The sequence below is a fragment of the Sminthopsis crassicaudata genome, chromosome 4 (assembly GCF_048593235.1).
Source record: "Sminthopsis crassicaudata isolate SCR6 chromosome 4, ASM4859323v1, whole genome shotgun sequence".
Lineage (NCBI taxonomy): Eukaryota > Metazoa > Chordata > Mammalia > Dasyuromorphia > Dasyuridae > Sminthopsis > Sminthopsis crassicaudata.
In genome coordinates this window covers 344805295-344822613 of record NC_133620.1, presented here as the reverse complement: position 1 = coordinate 344822613, position 17319 = coordinate 344805295, and the positions used below count along the sequence as shown (strand labels likewise).

Genomic DNA, 17319 nt, shown 5'->3' with positions numbered 1-17319 from the left:
GCATTGTGCACACAGTGCCTCAGAGATCAGAATCTCCAAATAACATAAATTACACCTGGGAATACAATTTCATTATTGCAGCCTCAGTATTTCTTCAAAAGTACAACTCTTGCACAATAACAGAAGAGTAAAAAAAAAAAAAAAAAAACCTAAAATATCTAATTCTTCATAGCAAAAACACACACAAAAAAGTTAAGGCTGATATGAAAATCCCTTTCAAGAACTGCTGTCCCTGTCCCCTGTCTCCCCCACCCAACACCTGTTATCTGAGTTTCAGAGGCAATTTATTACAATTCAGAGTAAGGGAAGTTTCTGCCAAAAAACTTGCTATTCCTTGACTTGTCGATTTGGGTACATGCATAGCATTTCAAGTTGAAAGAAACAGGGAAGAAAAAAAGGATAAATACTATAGTAGTCAAAGACTTGCAATACTGTACATATCTTTTCAAATCTTTTTATGCTGTTTTTGACCCAATGGAAAGTAGCTTTAAAGAAACAAGCAAATAAGGCAGACATCATTCCATAAGGCCTTTGCAAAAAAACAGCAGCAAGAGAGGCTCATGGCTTCTGAAACAATTTCTATAAAAGAGATTCTGGTGGAATATTTTCAGCAACAACAAAATAGTCTTGAGTCACTAAGACAACCCTCTTCATAGAGGGGGGAATCCATTCTACTGCACTTTCCAACCAGCCTCTTAGAAACAGAAGATTCCAAGAAAAGAAAGAATAAAGACCATGAATGGAAAGAATATAAGGGCTGCAAAAGTAATATAGTAGGGGCTCTCTAATGAGATCCCAGAACAGCTAGAAGAGAGGAGGGAGGGGAGGGAAGAATTACTGTACAGATGTCTACCACATTAGCAAGCAGAATCCAGTCTCTCATTTTCAATAGTCCAAACTTCCTTCAAAAATGTTTACTGCAAGAAAACAAAATCACCCAATACAGGACCAGATGAAAGCTGTTTCTGACAAGATTATGCTGACTATACAATTTGAGTATATATGTAGATTCTACACCAAACAAGTTTAAGAATGCTAGCCCCCCCCCAAAAAAAAAAAAAAAAAAAAAAAATCTCTAATAATAAACTTCTGTCAATTTAGTGGAATGAAGCAAGGCTGAGTGAAGAGTAGACGGATTTCAAAATATAAAAAAGTATATTTTGGAGGTAAAGGGGAGTAGCAAAATGAGCTGTTTTATATCTATCAGAGAATAGATAAATTGAGTTAAAATCTCAAAAGTGTTTTAGATTAAACATTAATAGTATTCTGACAAGCTAGGTACAAAGTAGACGTTTAAAGAAAAAAGGAAATATCTGTGAAAGTTTAAGCAAAGCTGTAACTAAATAATCTCTATTCTTTTCTAGCCCTCAAATTTGATCCTAAATACTTATAGATAATGGGGTCTATAGAAGAACCATTAGAAACCAATTCATTATGGGCTAAGTATTTGGGCTTATTTTTGTTTTCCCAATCTCAATTATCAGGCAGATTGATCCCACCACCCCCATCTTCAGTCTCTCCAGATCTACTGCTGCCTACAATTAGGAAAAAAAAAAATTAACTAGACTATGATCCTCTCATTCTACTGACCTGTAACCTCTACTTCCTTTCAAATCCAAAGGCCTAAACTTGTCTATATTGATTGGCATCACTTTGTCTATGACTCAGTTCTCACCCCTTTCCTTTTTCTGACAATCAACTGAAACCGTGAGCAAATGTCCACCACATTAGCAGGCAGAAGACAGATGTGCTGTCTCCAAAATCATTAATGATCTTTTTGCCCGATCAGATGGCCTCTTCTTAGTCCTTTTTCTTAACTTTTCTGCAGCATTTGACATTATTGAACACATTCTCCTCCTGGAATACTCTTTCTTGGTTCTCTCCTACCTGTCTGACTGCTCCATCTCTCTCTGACATCAGAGGCTCCCTTGTGTTTAATTATCATCTCTATACAGAAGACTCCCAGATCTATATATCCAGCTCTAGTCTCTCCCCTGAGCTTTAAATCTCCTATCTTCAAATGGATATCCCATGGGTGTCATTATCTTCTCTGCTAAATTCACTCATCCTAAATTTCCTATTTCTATTGAGAGTAACACCAATCCTCCAGTCAGCCAGACTCACCATTTCAGTATTTTCTTCAGCTTCTAACTCACCCTAACCTGATCTATACGTGTCTTACTGATTGTCTTGTCATTTCTACCTGCACAACATTATGCTCACTCCCTTCTTTCTTTCTTCTCACACTGCAACTTTCCTAATTCAGGTCATTGTCACATCTTTTGCTGACTAATAAAATAGCTCGTAATTGGTCTCCCTCTGCCACAAGTCTCTCCCCACTCCAATTCACCCCCGCAAAAGCTATTAATGTGATTTTCCTAAAGCACAGGCATAACCATAAATGCAATAAACTCCAATAGATTCCCACTCTCTCTAGAATCAAAAGAAAACTCCTCTACTTTATCTTTAAATCCTTCACAATCTGACCCCAAATTACCTTTCTAATCTTATTTGACTTTATTTTTCTACTGGCAAGCTACACTTCAGCAAAACTGGAGTATTCCTCTACAATAAAACAATGCATCTCCCATCTCTATGCCTATAATACACTTCTTCCTTACCTTTACCTTTATCTCTTAGAATCCCCAATTTCCTCCAAAACTGTACTCAGTGGCCACTATTCCCAAGAAGGCTTTTATTGTCCCAGTTGGTAGTGCTCTCCAACAACAAAAAATTCACTCTCTCTCTTCTTTCTCTTTCTCTCTCTCTCTCTCTCTCTCTCTCTCTCTCTCTCTCTCTCTCTCTCTCTCTCTCTCTCTCTCTCTCACACACACACACACACACACACACACACACACACACACACACACACACCCCTCTTCTCTGATAAAATATAAGTTCCTTAATGGCAGAGACTCTAATTTTTGTCTCTATATCTCCATAGCAACATAATGCCTAGCATATAACATATATTAACTAAATGCTTATTCTGGAGCCATATGCTCATCATCAGAAAACTTTATTGATTTTCAAGATACCTGGACTTATTCCAACACCGATTTCCTTCTAATAATTCAAATAATCCAAAGGTATCAAAGATATCAAATTTTGAGAACTGGAAGAAACCTTGGAGATTCTTGCAGATTATCTACTCTGGCCTCATTTTATAAAGGAAACAGATACCATGATTCAATATCAATCTCTTGAAGTATTTACCACCCAAATAATGTTAAAATAGGAAGAGATTTCCTTTCACTTGATGACTGCAAATCAGTCCTCTTTCTGATCACCAGCTAAAATAATACTATGGGCAACAGGAGGAGCAGATGTCAATTCAGAAACCTCTAGCAGTCTGTTCTATAACCTGTTTTAATTGACTTCCTTCTCTTCCAATATAACTGAAAGGAATTACTATTAATACTGCTATGATGGAATGAATTTTTACTATTTAGAGTTCAACAACAGTGACCAAGGGACAAGAAAATCTCTAGGCAGAAAAAAAAAAAAAATTGTTTCCCAAGAATGAAACTGTTATAAACATTATTACATAGAACTTTCAAATTATGTGTTCTTGAAAAAATTGTACCTGAACACTGCATCATAAGAAATGAAAAAAAGGAGAGATTAAAAAACCTTTGAAAACTTGTGTGAACTGATAAACAAGAAAAATTTATTCAAAGATTACAGTAGCATAAAAAACAACTTTGAAAAATGTAATTACTGATCAATGCAATGACCAATTGGGACTACAGAAAACTAATGACTAATGATACACTTCCACTTTTTAGCAGAGAGATGATGGACTGAAAATGTTAAATGAAGCATATATTATCAGAGAGAGACAATCAATTAATCTGTTTTGTCTGGCTATACTTGTTTGTTACAATGGAAAGCTTTTTTGAGAGAGAGCAATGAGAGTGATTAAAAAAAGATAAAAATTTAAAAATAAAGAAAAGTAAAGACAGTTCAGAAGAACAAAGATAAGTAAATGTTGGTAAAATTACACTACATTTAATATTATTAAATACATTTACTAAGTGGTATGCAATAGTCATAATGTCATATAGAATCCTTTTTTATATTGGGTTTTTCTTGTAAATGTAAATATGTGGGTTGATATTTGTTAAGTTCACAAAACAAAAAATTAGTAAAAATAAATTGTGTCAAATAAGTTGTGACTAAATTACTTCTATACAAATCAAATAATCACCGCCTAATTTTTGTGTTTATAGATTCAGGATTTTACTATGAAATATACCTATATGATTTCCTCAGTTCATTTATTAGCTTAACTTTTAAGACATATTACCAAACTGACTTGAAAAAGAAAAAAAACTTGTCCTTGGAAGAAAAATTATATGATTTAGTTACAACTTAGTAAGGCAAGCCTCAAACATATAAAACTAGAAGGAACTTTGGAAGATTATCTAGTCTACTACCTTCATGTTACAGATGAGGAAAGAAGTTAAATAATTACAAAGAGTCAGATCTGGCATTTGAACCCAGATCAGAGGATCATAGACTAGAATTGGATGAGAAAGGTCATCCAGGGCATCGTTCTCACTGTATAATTGAGGACACTGACTCCAGAACCCATTATACCTTCTAAAACACAACATGGATCAGGATTCTATGACCAATATTTGGCATGTCTTTCAAGGCCAACCTTCTGGCTTATGTCACTTCCTAAATAGTATCCACATAAAAGGTGTAGGCAACTTCAGAAAATGAGCACCATGGGCCTAATAACCTGAAAATGTAAAATAAAATATTTGTTACTGGCAGAATACAGCTCAATTGCAATTACTCCTTAAACACTTGAACCTGAAGTTTCCTTTCATTTTGCAGGCGTCCCTAAGAAACCATTTAAGAACCTTCTTCCTTTTCTGCTAACCAACCCTTCTTTTAGTAGCAAAGAGACAGTAGGAACTTGATACTGGGCATTTTAATATTCAAGATTCTTAGTCACACACAATCCCTATAAAACTAGTAGATCAATCAATCTCTTATTCTATTCAGTAATTAAGAGAAAAGAAAACAACAAAACATATACCCCTAGCAAGATGTTTTGAAAGTTGGTATTTGATGACTAAATGATTTCAACAATCCCAGATGTAATGGGAAAGCAAACAGAATGGCAAAGTGGAAAGGTACCCAGATTTGGAAGCAAAGGACCATAGTGGAAATCCTGTTCCTAGACTCTTATTGCCTGTAACAACTTGAACGAGTCCCTTAATGTTTCTAGGTTCATTCTAAAATAAAAGGATTGAGAAGCAGTTGGTTTCTAAGGTCACACCAGGTCTGGACATACAATCTCATTATGTGTCAAGGAAACCAGAGACTTCCCAGTTTAAAGGAAGAAGGGCCATCCCAAAGAAAACATGTTGAGCGTGAATTCCGAACCGCAAAAGAAACTCAGCTCCTTCTTTTTCACTATGTTCTAAGACTTGCAACCAGCTGTCCTAAAATAAAGGCACCATAAGTCTCTAAGAGTTGCTATAACTCAAAAAAAAAAAAAAAAAAAAAAACCTTAGGGTAACTAAAGAGAGTAGCAAGATGGAGTCCATTTCAATATCTGTTTCAATTCTGGGAAGAGGACTGTCTCCTGCTCCAAGTTTACAACATTCAGGATCTCAAGAGACTTTTTCAATAGATCTAAAAATCTCACAATCTTTTTAGACATCAAACTCCTTGGTTTCTTGTAGTTTGGGGCTTTAGTTATTCACCACTGCTCTATTCTAATTTTTTTTTCCTGCAAAATTCCTTTTTTAAGTGTCTCAAAAGGATCAGCCACTTTCAGTCATCTCTTTCTACATGCTCTTTTGCATTTCTACCAACCTTATAATCTAAGAATGCACTTACCTTGTAGTTTTTAATAATGCAACCTTTTTGATCAGAAAGGTTGTTTTGTTCTCACTGAAAAATCTATCAACAACTTTGTAAAAAAAAAAAAAAAAAAAAATTTTTTTTTTTTGGTCCTTAACTATGTTAGCATTTAGGGTTCCCCTCTTCTTTCCAGATTCTTCTATAAAAAGGGGAATGCATAGGAATGCTGTGAGAGTAACAGATCACATTAATTACTAAAAGGAAAGATATCCATTTGACTAAATGATACCAGACTGAAGAAGGCCTAAGAACTCCATTTTGATGAGTTTAGTCAGAAAATGATACATATTTCCATTTTTAGCAGAAATCTGTTTTGGGCTACAGACATTTAATGATTATAAAGGTCTTGACATCTCATTTGAGGTCCTAACTACAAAGTTGTGAGCTAAGTGCTACTGCCATCCTCATTTTACAGTAGTAGTAACAGGGTCTCAGACTATAATGTCTGATTTGGTATCTGAGCCAAGGTTTTATGGTATCTAAGCCCATTATACACTGAGCCACACTAACTAGCTCAAAAAGAAAATTTTGTAAAACCTGAAAGCTATATCCATGTAAAACTTCTTTTAATGGCAGAAACTAGGCATGGACCCACATTTAACACCACATACTAAGATCAAAATGGGTCCAAGATTTAGGCATAAAGAACGAAATCATAAATAAATTGGAGGAACATAGGATGGTTTACCTCTCAGACTTGTGGAGGAGGAAGGAGTTTGTGTCCAAGGGAGAACTAGAGACCATTATTGATCACAAAATAGAAAATTTTGATTACACCAAATTAAAAAATTTCTGCACAAACAAAACTAATGCAAACAAGATTAGAAGGGAAGTAACAAATTGGGAAAACATTTTTACAGTTAAAGGTTCTGATAAAGGCCTCATCTCCAAAATATACAGAGAATTGACTTTAATTTATAAGAAATCAAGCCATTCTCCAATTGATAAATGGTCAAAGGATATGAACAATTTTCAGATGATGAAATTAAAACTATTTCCACTCATATGAAAGAGTGTTCCAAATCACTATTGATCAGAGAAATGCAAATTAAGACAACTTTGAGATATCATTACACACCTGTCAGACTGGCTAAGATGACAGGAACAAATAATGATGAATGTTGGAGGGGCTGTGGGAAAACTGGGATACTGATGCATTGTTGGTGAAGTTGTGAAAGAATCCAACCATTCTGGAGAGCAATCTGGAACTATGCCCAAAGTTATCAAAATGTGCATACCCTTTGACCCAGCAGTGCTACTACTGGGCTTATATTCCAAGGAAATACTAAAAAAGGGAAAGGGACCTGTATGTGCCAAAATGTTTGTGGCAGCCCTTTTCATAGTGGCTAGAAACTGGAAAATGAATGGATGTCCATCAATTGGAGAATGGTTGGGTAAATCTTGGTATATGAATGTTATGGAATATTATTGTTCTGTAAGAAATGACCAGCAGGATGAATACAGAGAGGCTTGGAGAGACTTACATCAACTGATGCTGAGGGAAACGAGCAGAACCAGGAGGTCATTATACACTTCAACAATGATACTGTATGAGGATGTATTCTGATGGAAGTGGATATCTTCAACATAGAGAAGAGCTAATCCAATTCCAATTGATCAATGATGGACAGAATCAGCTACATCCAGAAAAGGAACACTGAGAAATGAGTGTAAACTGTGAGCATTGGGTTTTTTTTTGTTTTGTTTTGTTTTTCTTCCCAGATTATTTTTACCTTCCAAATACAATCCTTCCTTTGTAACAACAACAACAACAAAATTTGGTGCTGCACATATATATTGTACCTAGGATATTCTATAAGATATTTAATATGTATGGAAGTGCCCGCCATCTAGGGGAGGGGGTGGAGGGAAGAAGGGGAAAAATTTGGAACAGAAGGGAGTACAAGAGATAATGCTGTTAAAAAAAAAAAAAAATTACCTATGCATATGTACTGTCAAAGAAAATGTTATAATTATAAAAATTAATAAAAAATTACAAAAAAGAATAAAAAATATATACATAAACAAAAAAAAATTCTTTTAATAGCAAACAAGTCAGAGAGGTGTTTTGGTTTTGGCTTACTGCCTAAAAAAGCAATACAATTCAACTGCAAAAAAGCATTTTATCATATTTATTATAAAATAAATGGTCCCTCCCCATCCTTTAGAAGCTTATATTAATTCTACTGAGGGGAGGAGAGGAGAAATGCAAACAATAAAGCAAAGGTATACATATTAATTTGAAGAAGTAAGAAATCCCAAATAACTAGGGAAGTGGTATATACACTTGCTTAACCTCAAAAAAAATAATAAAAATTTAAAAAGCAAAGGACTCTAAAAATGTAGGTTTAAAAAAAAAAAAAAAGGGTAAATTCCAAGAATAGGAGATAGCCTACCTAAAGGCAGAGAGAGGTACCTATTATGTGCCAGGTTTTACAACAAATAAAACCATTCTTCCCTCAAGGACCATTAAGCAACAATAATATGCATCCATATAAGTATATATATTTTTAAGGAGGACCAATCTTGTAGTAAGTGGAGGAAATTACTAGTAAAGACTTTCCTCTATTCACAGTAAATCAGTCTTCTCTCCAATTTAGCCCTACAAGAGTTAATTGGAACACTGAGAGATTAAGTGATCTGCCCAGTCCCTCAGCCAGAATTGCCAGAAAAGAGCTTCCTAAATCTGAGGTCAGGCTGACTCTATCCTCTATGTTATACAATCTCTATGACAAAACAAAGTAAATTAATGGTAGTTTCAGAGGAAGGGACTAGGATCTGAAGCAATCAGACAAGGCTTCACCAGTATCAAAGTAGAATTTTAACCAAGCTTTCAATAAACTTAGCTAACAATTCTTAAATGGAATTAAGAAGAGTAAATTCCAGGCTTGAGAGAAACACAGCCTGTGTAAAGGCATGCAAATAAAATACCAACTTTGGCTTATATGAAATAAATGAACAATATGCAATAAGGTTGAAAAGTTGTCTGCAATTGAGATCTACATTTTCAGACATGGTCAGTGTGTTGATATCTTCTGCTTAACCAGCCTTCTTGTAAAGGAAGGAGGGAAGGAACAACACTGATTTCGTGAGCATTAAAAGATGCAAAAAACAAAAAAAAAAATCTATTAAAACATTAAAATACACCAAAAAAAAAAAAGCTTAGAAAAAACAAACAGGACAATTTCCTTTTTACTGTATAATTTAATATACTTTTTTAAAACCAAACCAAAACTAGAGCTTCTTTTTGTTGTTTCTATACTAAAATGTTTGTTAATTAATCCTCATCAATAGACAGAAAAAAAAAAAAAAAAAAAAAAAGACTGCAACCAGATTATAAAACACTTTCAGTGCCACATTAAGTATCTTTTTCATCCTGAAGGTAATGTGGAGACAATGAAAGTTTCTAAGACAGGGAATTACATGGTCAGATTCATGCTTTATAATATTATTCTGGCAGCTGTGTAGATGTTGATGTGGAGAATAGAACTAAGAGGGAATAGATTGGAAGACAGAAGTCTGATCAGAAGGCTGTTGCCATAATATAGGAGACAAGAGGAGAAGGGTCTGAACTAGGCTGCTAGCCATTTAAGTGGAGATCTAGGAGTCAGGAAATGTGGCTTGAAGACTAGCTCCTTCACTAATCAGGATATTTTAAACAAGTCACTTAACTTCCCTAAACCTTGTTCTCTACAAAAAAATCTCACTCACCTCTTCTTAGCCTTCCAGGAATGCTATGAAGAGAATATGCAAACATGAGTGATTTGGGTAGGAAAGATGCTTTAAAAATTCAGGGTACATAATCATTACCTCCCCCACTACAAACTAATCTTCAAACTTTCTATATAAGTACATCTAAACACTTCCCCCACTACAAACTAATCTTCAAACTTTCTATATGATAAGTACATCTAAACACTATCATATTTTCATGATGCAATAAACAACCAAATCCAAGATACAATCAGCCAGGCCACAAACATTTTATAAACAAAATTGCTTTTTCACATAGCTTAAAAGAAAAACGGTATGTTATAATTAGCTTTAAAAGCTTTGATTAGTGGTTAAAACATAACTGTTGTCAAAATAAAAAGCATTTGTACCTGATGTTGACAACATCTCATCTCTCTGCTTGAATGTATGAACCTGCTGTATGCAAGGGTCATTTCTTATTTCATCTACCATTGAAATCAAGCATTGTTCAATCATGTAAACCTGCAAGAGTGAAAACTAGGCTGGCAACCAAGTTGAAGTATGATTATAAATCAACAAGCTCATGCCAAAACATACAAAAAGATCAAAGGATAGCCTGGGATAATTGAAGGGAATATACAAATGATTCAAATCTAACTTTTAGCCAAGAACTCAGTTTTCTTTCCTACCAATTTTAGCCAATTTTCCCTAAGAAACCAAATAATCTTATGTTAGTACCTTCCAGAGGTACTAAGATAAGCATGAAAATGATCAAATTATGAGGGGACAGAAGGGAAGCTCAATCATACAAATTATGTAACATAGTTAAAACCTCAAAAAATGTTGACTATAACTAGGGCTCTAAAGACATACCTAGTCACATGCTTAGAATTAGGGAGAAGAATGCCATCTCTGAAGTATGGAATCAACTAACTATAACATTTAGCTCCCACAATTTTGGGAAAAGGAAGAGTCACATAAACAGGTGACTATAGTTTCTGCCAACCCAATCAGAGTTTTTTCCCTCTTTTAAAAAAACAGGACCTAAAAGATTCTCTTATTCAAAATACTATGATCACCTGTGGCAAATTTGTTACTAAACCCAAATTTTCTGTATTCCAACCCAGTATTCTTTCCATCACAGCATCTATAAGTCTTTATCTTGGCTATATTATCACACCACATTTTTCCATTCAACTGGCCTTTATCCCATGGGGAATAATAAACAGGTTAAAATTGATATCTTTTATATGTGCTGTAACATGCTGAGTTATGCTTTTAACAATGGAGAATGGAAAACAGCACAATCAAGAATAGAAACATGTTGGACTTTGGGAGTAAAAGTGATGAGGTCCTGGGTCACTAGGAGTTGGCAGAGGAAGCCTGAAGTACTAATAAGATTATTCGATGAAGCAAGCAGGAAAGGGCACTGTTGAGGATCTGTCTCACATCTCTTCAGCCCAGAATCTTTAAACTGGTCTCATTTCCCTCCCAACCTTCTTCCCTTTTCAAATTTCCTTACTGCTGTCCAGGGTACTTCTATGCTCCATCCCCTGTGGAGATATGAGGTAACCCCACCTTACTGCATCCAATCAGAAACCAATTATGTCAAACCTATGAGGTTAAAGTTCCCCTACAAATCTGCTCATGACCCACAGCATCTTTGCTGAATTCCTTTTGGGTTAGCCTGGCCTTGGTGTTTGGCCTCTTGGTGTCTTTCTCCTTCTTACAGCTAATTCTTTTAGGGTACTAAACTTCTCTATTAGCCTGCCAGTCAATGGCTCCCACCTCAGGGAGTATTCCTTTTCTCCTAGTTAACTGTAGATTCCCCTAGGGAATTTGTCTTTTCCCTTATTAATTGTTAAAACCTCTTTCCTTTCTAAATACATGGTCTCCCAAATCTATTTCATCCTTACCACTTCCTGGTCCTTAGATTATCTCTTCTCATAAAAGGGTATCTTTTGCAAAGGAGAAAGACTGTTATGACTGTCTCACATGGCCAAAGCCTATCACTGGGTGCTGGGCCTCAATCTCCTCAAAAGGGCCAACACTTAAAGGACAGTTCCAAGGCTTTCTTAGATGTCTGACTTTGGAGAAGACCTTTCATTCTACAGAGGCTAAATTGCCTCATAAAGAAGGAGATAGCTGAACTAAATGGTGCCTAAGGTTCCTCCCAACTCTAAAGACAACCCAATGACCTTACAACTAGGCTCAGAGGTGTGATCAGCCACTCCCATTGGTGAAACACAGGCCAGTGGATATCTTTTTTTTTTCCTCCCTGAGGCTGGGGTTAAGTGACTTGCCCAGGGTCACACAGTTAGGAAGTGTTAAGTGTCAGAGACCACATTTGAACTTGGGTCCTCCTCAATTCAGGGCTGGTGCTCTATCCACTGCACCACCTAGCTGCCCCTCCTGTGGATATCTTAAAGGCCAGTTTCTTCCCGCAGACTAATTGTTTTCACCCAGGAAATAAACCTTTCACTGCCTCCAGAGCTAATGGACCAACCTAGCCCTGGTTTTAACTGCTGCATAGCTCAGACTCATTCCTAGCAATGGACATTTTTCAGAGAATTTTACATATTTTCTCATTTAGCCTCAACAATAAGTACTCAGGTATTATGATTCCAATATAGATAAGCTAAAAACTAAGGCTTAGAAGAGATTAAATGACTTGCCCGTGATTACACAATATCAAAGATATGATATAAAACCAAGTCATCTTCCAGTCCCTCTTTCTTGGCCCCCTCAAAGAGGATGTAATGTTTCTCAAAGTATAGTCCAGGGAATCCTGGAAATCCCCAAAACCCTTTTCAAGAGGTCTGTGAAGTCAAAACTATTTTCATAATTATACAAAAGCATTTTAATTTTTAATGTAATGTCAATATAATCCACATAAAAATCCTTTGGTTTACTCTTCAATTCTAAATACAAGAGTCCTGAGACCAAAAAGTTTGAGAAGCAATGCCCTAGAAGGACTGTCACCTGGGATCCTATTCCTGATCTGTGTTTCTCTAAAATCACCATTTCAGGAGAACCCCAGTCAACAGGCTTTACTTCATTCTCTCCTCTCTGAGCACCTCCACTACATAATCACCAATTGTCTTTTGGACTTCTATGCTCTTCCCCTCATTCTTTCCAACCTTATCCCTCCAGGTTTTCCCCATTACAACCATCATCAAATCAGTTCTTCAAATGATCCTGAATAATGTCTATCTACAGCCTTCTAGCACCACTTTTAGGATCAAAGTTTTTTTTCATGGCTATTACTTCCCAAGTGCATTGTCTCCATCACTAACTAAAACTTTTAGTTTTAAGTTAACTTAAAAGCTTTTAGAATATTTAGTAGGAAGATGAATTTAATTCCAATTATTTGTTCTATTTCTAATTCAAATTATAATTTCTATTTGTTTCAAAAAAAAAAAATTTCATAATATTATAAGTCTCATTCAGATTGGAACTCCCCTTCTTCCCCACCCTCTCCCAAATGCACATATATAGTGTATATGGTAAATATCCCATTTTCATAACACGGACACAGTTCCAGGGATGGGTGGTCAAAAAATATTGGGATGTTCATGTGCCTCATAGTGACTTCACTGAAATAGAGCTCAATGGACATTCATTACTTATCAAAATTCAATAGCTAGAGAAACTTCAACTTTAGGAACACACTCAAATCTATAAACATCAAAAATGGACTAAGATTATTTTTATTCTCCCATCTGTTTAAATTTTGAAAGTAGTAATCTTCAATTAAAACCAACTTCTTTCCTAAATGTGACCAAATCTCAGAATCAGAGACGAATATAAAACTTAGCGCCTTTCAAAAATAAAATTTCTTTCATTTTCTATGCCAACTAAGGTTGAATCTTTTCTAAGAAATGGCCAACTACATTTTTTGCATTGTCTCCTCACTTGCGTGGATATATGCAATCAAATGACTAAAGGGAACTAAGAGGAACAGAATCAAGTAAATTGCTTACTAGAATCCTATTAAAATATATCAAAGAGAAGAATGAAACCCTTGCTTAAAGTTTTTAGATTATTTAGAGATTTTTGGTCTGTTTCCCCACAACTAATCTAAATTTAACTTTCCAAATCCCCTTCCATTCTTCAAGTTTTCTCTAACTTAGAAAACTGGTTTACAGTCATCCCTGTTCCAAATGTATAGAATATACTTATTTAAACAGGTGACGGTATACTAAAATGGGAGGGTTCAACTAGATAATCGCTAAAGTCCCTTTTAACTTCTAACATTCAGGGAATCTCATCTTTGTACTTTACCAGGCTTGTTACACATTACTCCCTTCCAACTGTCTTTCCTCCTGGCCAAAGTAGGCTTTTTGGTATTCCTTACACACAATGCTGTACCTCCTATTCTATAGCATTGCATACAGACTATCTTCCACTACTGGAAAGCACTCTTATCATTTCCACATTTTAAAACCTCTAGCTTCTTTCAAAACTCAATTCAAATTCTTACATGCAGTCTCTAATACTCTGCTAGTGCCTAACACCTCACGTTAGCTTGTATTTACTTTGTATATACTTATCTATATACATATTACTTTTCCAGTAGACCTGAAGTTCTGTGACTGTTTCATTTATGTCTTTGTATCCTCAGAGCCTGGCACAAAGATGCTTTAGAAATGTTTTTTGATTGATTCTTCTCTTTACCAGGTGGTAAAAGAACCATCTCTTCTTTTTTTTTTTTTTAAGTAAGAGTTTAGTATCTAATACCTAGTAAATACTTAATATATTAATAACATGATCCTGAAATTTAAGTTTATTTTGATATCCAAGATTGTGATGAATAGTCAATATTACCATGATACACTGGCAATTCACCACATACTAGATTTATTATGAAACCTAGGATAGCATGGGTAATAACATTCAAGGAAAAAGCCTCTAAAATACCTGCCAAAATGCTGCTATCAATATTTCCTGTTTTCTCTAAGAAGTATTATTTAGCAAATCACATTTAGTTTAAGGCAAATATATTGTATAAATCCTATACTTAATACTTGCCTCTATCCCCCATCCCTACTTAAAAACTATTAGGTTTTGTAGCACTTTGTTTAATTTACTCTACTTGATTATAACTTCTTCCTGCCAGGGAAAAAGGGCTTGTCATATATTATCTACCAAAAAGCACCCAGCACCACACCTTAAACAAACTCAAACATTTCCTTAACACTAAAAAAGAGACATGGATTAATTAAAACAAAAGACTTATGGACAATCCATAATAAATTCCAATAAAAGTGACGTTATTACCTGCTCCCTACTCTAATCCCAAAATCAGAAATGGCTCAATCGTGATTTTTAAGTGTTCTATCAACTTTCTTTTAAGTCAGTCCTTGCTTATATGCACTAAGGGAGCTGAACACCAGAGTAGAATATTGTAAAAATCCAAGATCCAAATGACTGTTTTTGAAATGCTTTCAGATTTTCATTTGAATAATCACGTCTTATATTTAGAAAATTTATAACATAATTAATAATGTTGATAATCATCTGTCTAGAAAAGCTTAAAAAAAAAAAAAAAAAAAAAAAAAAAACCTCTCTCTTCCCCTCTTCCATTCCCTCCTGATTTCTCCTTCCCATTACTGAGAATGGATGGCATCATTTTCCAAAACAATAAAAATACCATCCTAAAAAGATTTAACCCACCCCTAAAAGATTTCAGGTAAATACTTTCTCAGGGAGTAGAAAAAATAATTAAGTTACTAAATGTTTCTTTTAAAATGCTTCTCCATTTTCTGATGGTCTACAATTAACAACGATCTCATTTATGACAACAAAGGGTTTAATTAAGCAGAATAGTTACAATGCCAGCAAGATCAGCCAAAATGTGACTATATCTTCCACTACTAGAAAGGCTGAAAGACAATATCAACACAATACTGTTTGCCAACATCTTTCTTTCACGCACCTTAGAGTATTTAAACATTACTTATACACTCTCCTGTTCTGTTTCTCCACTAAAGAGGATCCCAAGTTAACTAACCATAAAAAAATTATGCTAACTTCATCAGATGCTTGGAAACCCTAGCTGTATTGTACCATTCTAACTCAAATAAAGGAAAATTTCAAAGTAACTTGCTTCTAGGAAGGGGGAAATCTAAAATAATTTCTGGCACATGACAATGTAAAGAACCCCTAAGACCAATCCCAAAGAATTTTCCAACTTCATTTTAGTCATAAGTTTGAGATATCAGAAATGCGTAATGGGCTTTTGGGGATTGTTATTCTCCTCACTCTAGGAAGCGGATGTAAAATGTAAAAAGTCCAAAACATGAACAGCAGAACCTACAGACACACTAACAATCTGCAAACCTGCATAACAACTGACCCCTGAATAACAGATATTTTAGTACAAATAACTTTGAGGGACTTCCCCTGGCAGTACACATTTGCCAATCTAGTCAAAATAAGTTTGAAAACATCTATTTCTAATAAATACACTCTCCTTTAATACACACTACAAATATGGAGAATGTCTCTTCAAACCTCTTTAAAAAGATCACAGAAATCATGAGAAAGGTATGCTCTCTAAACCTTATTTGGGTCTGTCAAATATCATGAACTATGCAAGTAGAAAAAGAATAGTCCAAGGATTCCCTTAACTGGTGACTTCAGTGGGAGACACTGAGCCCCAACAATGGGGAGCTCAGAGTTGTTAAATGAAACATTTCATAAATACATGCAACTGATTCTATGCAACAGTGGCTTGGAACTGAAATTTGAGACCTTTCTGATTTGCAAACCCTTATACCATTTTGGTAAGGCAAGGTTTCAAGTCCATGTCACCTCTGGGAAATTATGTCAATTACCATATACTATTTCAAGGGCCTAAGAACTTCTTTGCTCCCTTAATTGCTGATGGAGTTTCCCACACATCCTAAAAAATAGCAAGACACATCTTACTATATCTTGACATTAATAATCCAAGTGACTTAGAAAGAATTTAAACACTGTGTTAACTTGGCATTTCCAACATCTGTTAAATAAATTAGCTTTGATTATGGAATTCATTCCCTTCTCACTTTTGTCTTCCTTTTTCCTTCAGGAAGCAGCTCAAGCACCACCTTCCTTGTGAAGACTTTCCTGATTTCTTCAACTGCTAAGACCCTGTCTCTCAAAAATGTCTTTTATCTAATTACTAACTCTACTTTTACTTATTCTCTATTATATGTGTTCTTGTTTTCTTACACTCCTAGTGAATAGGAATTGTTTTGTTCTTAGTATTCTGATGCCCAGAAACTGGCACAGCATCAAGCACACAGTAGGTATTTAGTACATGCTTGCTTACTGATTTGGCCAACTAATGGATCAAATAAGTAATTTGGTAGCACTAAGAATTTACACTCAAATGGAATTTTAAAGTAATGTGAAATATATGATCTATTATAACAAAGCTAATTTTACATTGAAGCAGTTAGGTGGAACATTGGATATTGTTGTACTGTGGCATCAGGAAGATCTGAATTCAAATGTTTGCTCAGATACTTTGTTTTCTCAGCCTCAGTTTCCTCATCTGTACCTATCTCCAAGGGCTGTTATGAGAATCAAATGAGTTAACATATGTAAACCAAAGCTTTGCAAACCTGAAAGTATGATAAAATACTAGCTATTTTACCAAGGATACAATCAAGCAACCACTTATTAAGCATCTACTACTGTGTGCCAGGTACTATGCTAGGAACTGGAGATACAAAAATGAAAATTAGTTTC

At 35.0% G+C, this 17319-nt stretch overlaps 1 protein-coding gene across 2 annotated transcripts in view; it reads right to left on the bottom strand.

Moving 5' to 3' along the window:
- The window catches only part of LSM12 (LSM12 homolog), a 41064-nt gene that overhangs the window by 18238 nt on the left and 5507 nt on the right, over window positions 1-17319 (bottom strand). The gene's annotated exons all lie outside the window — the stretch shown is intronic.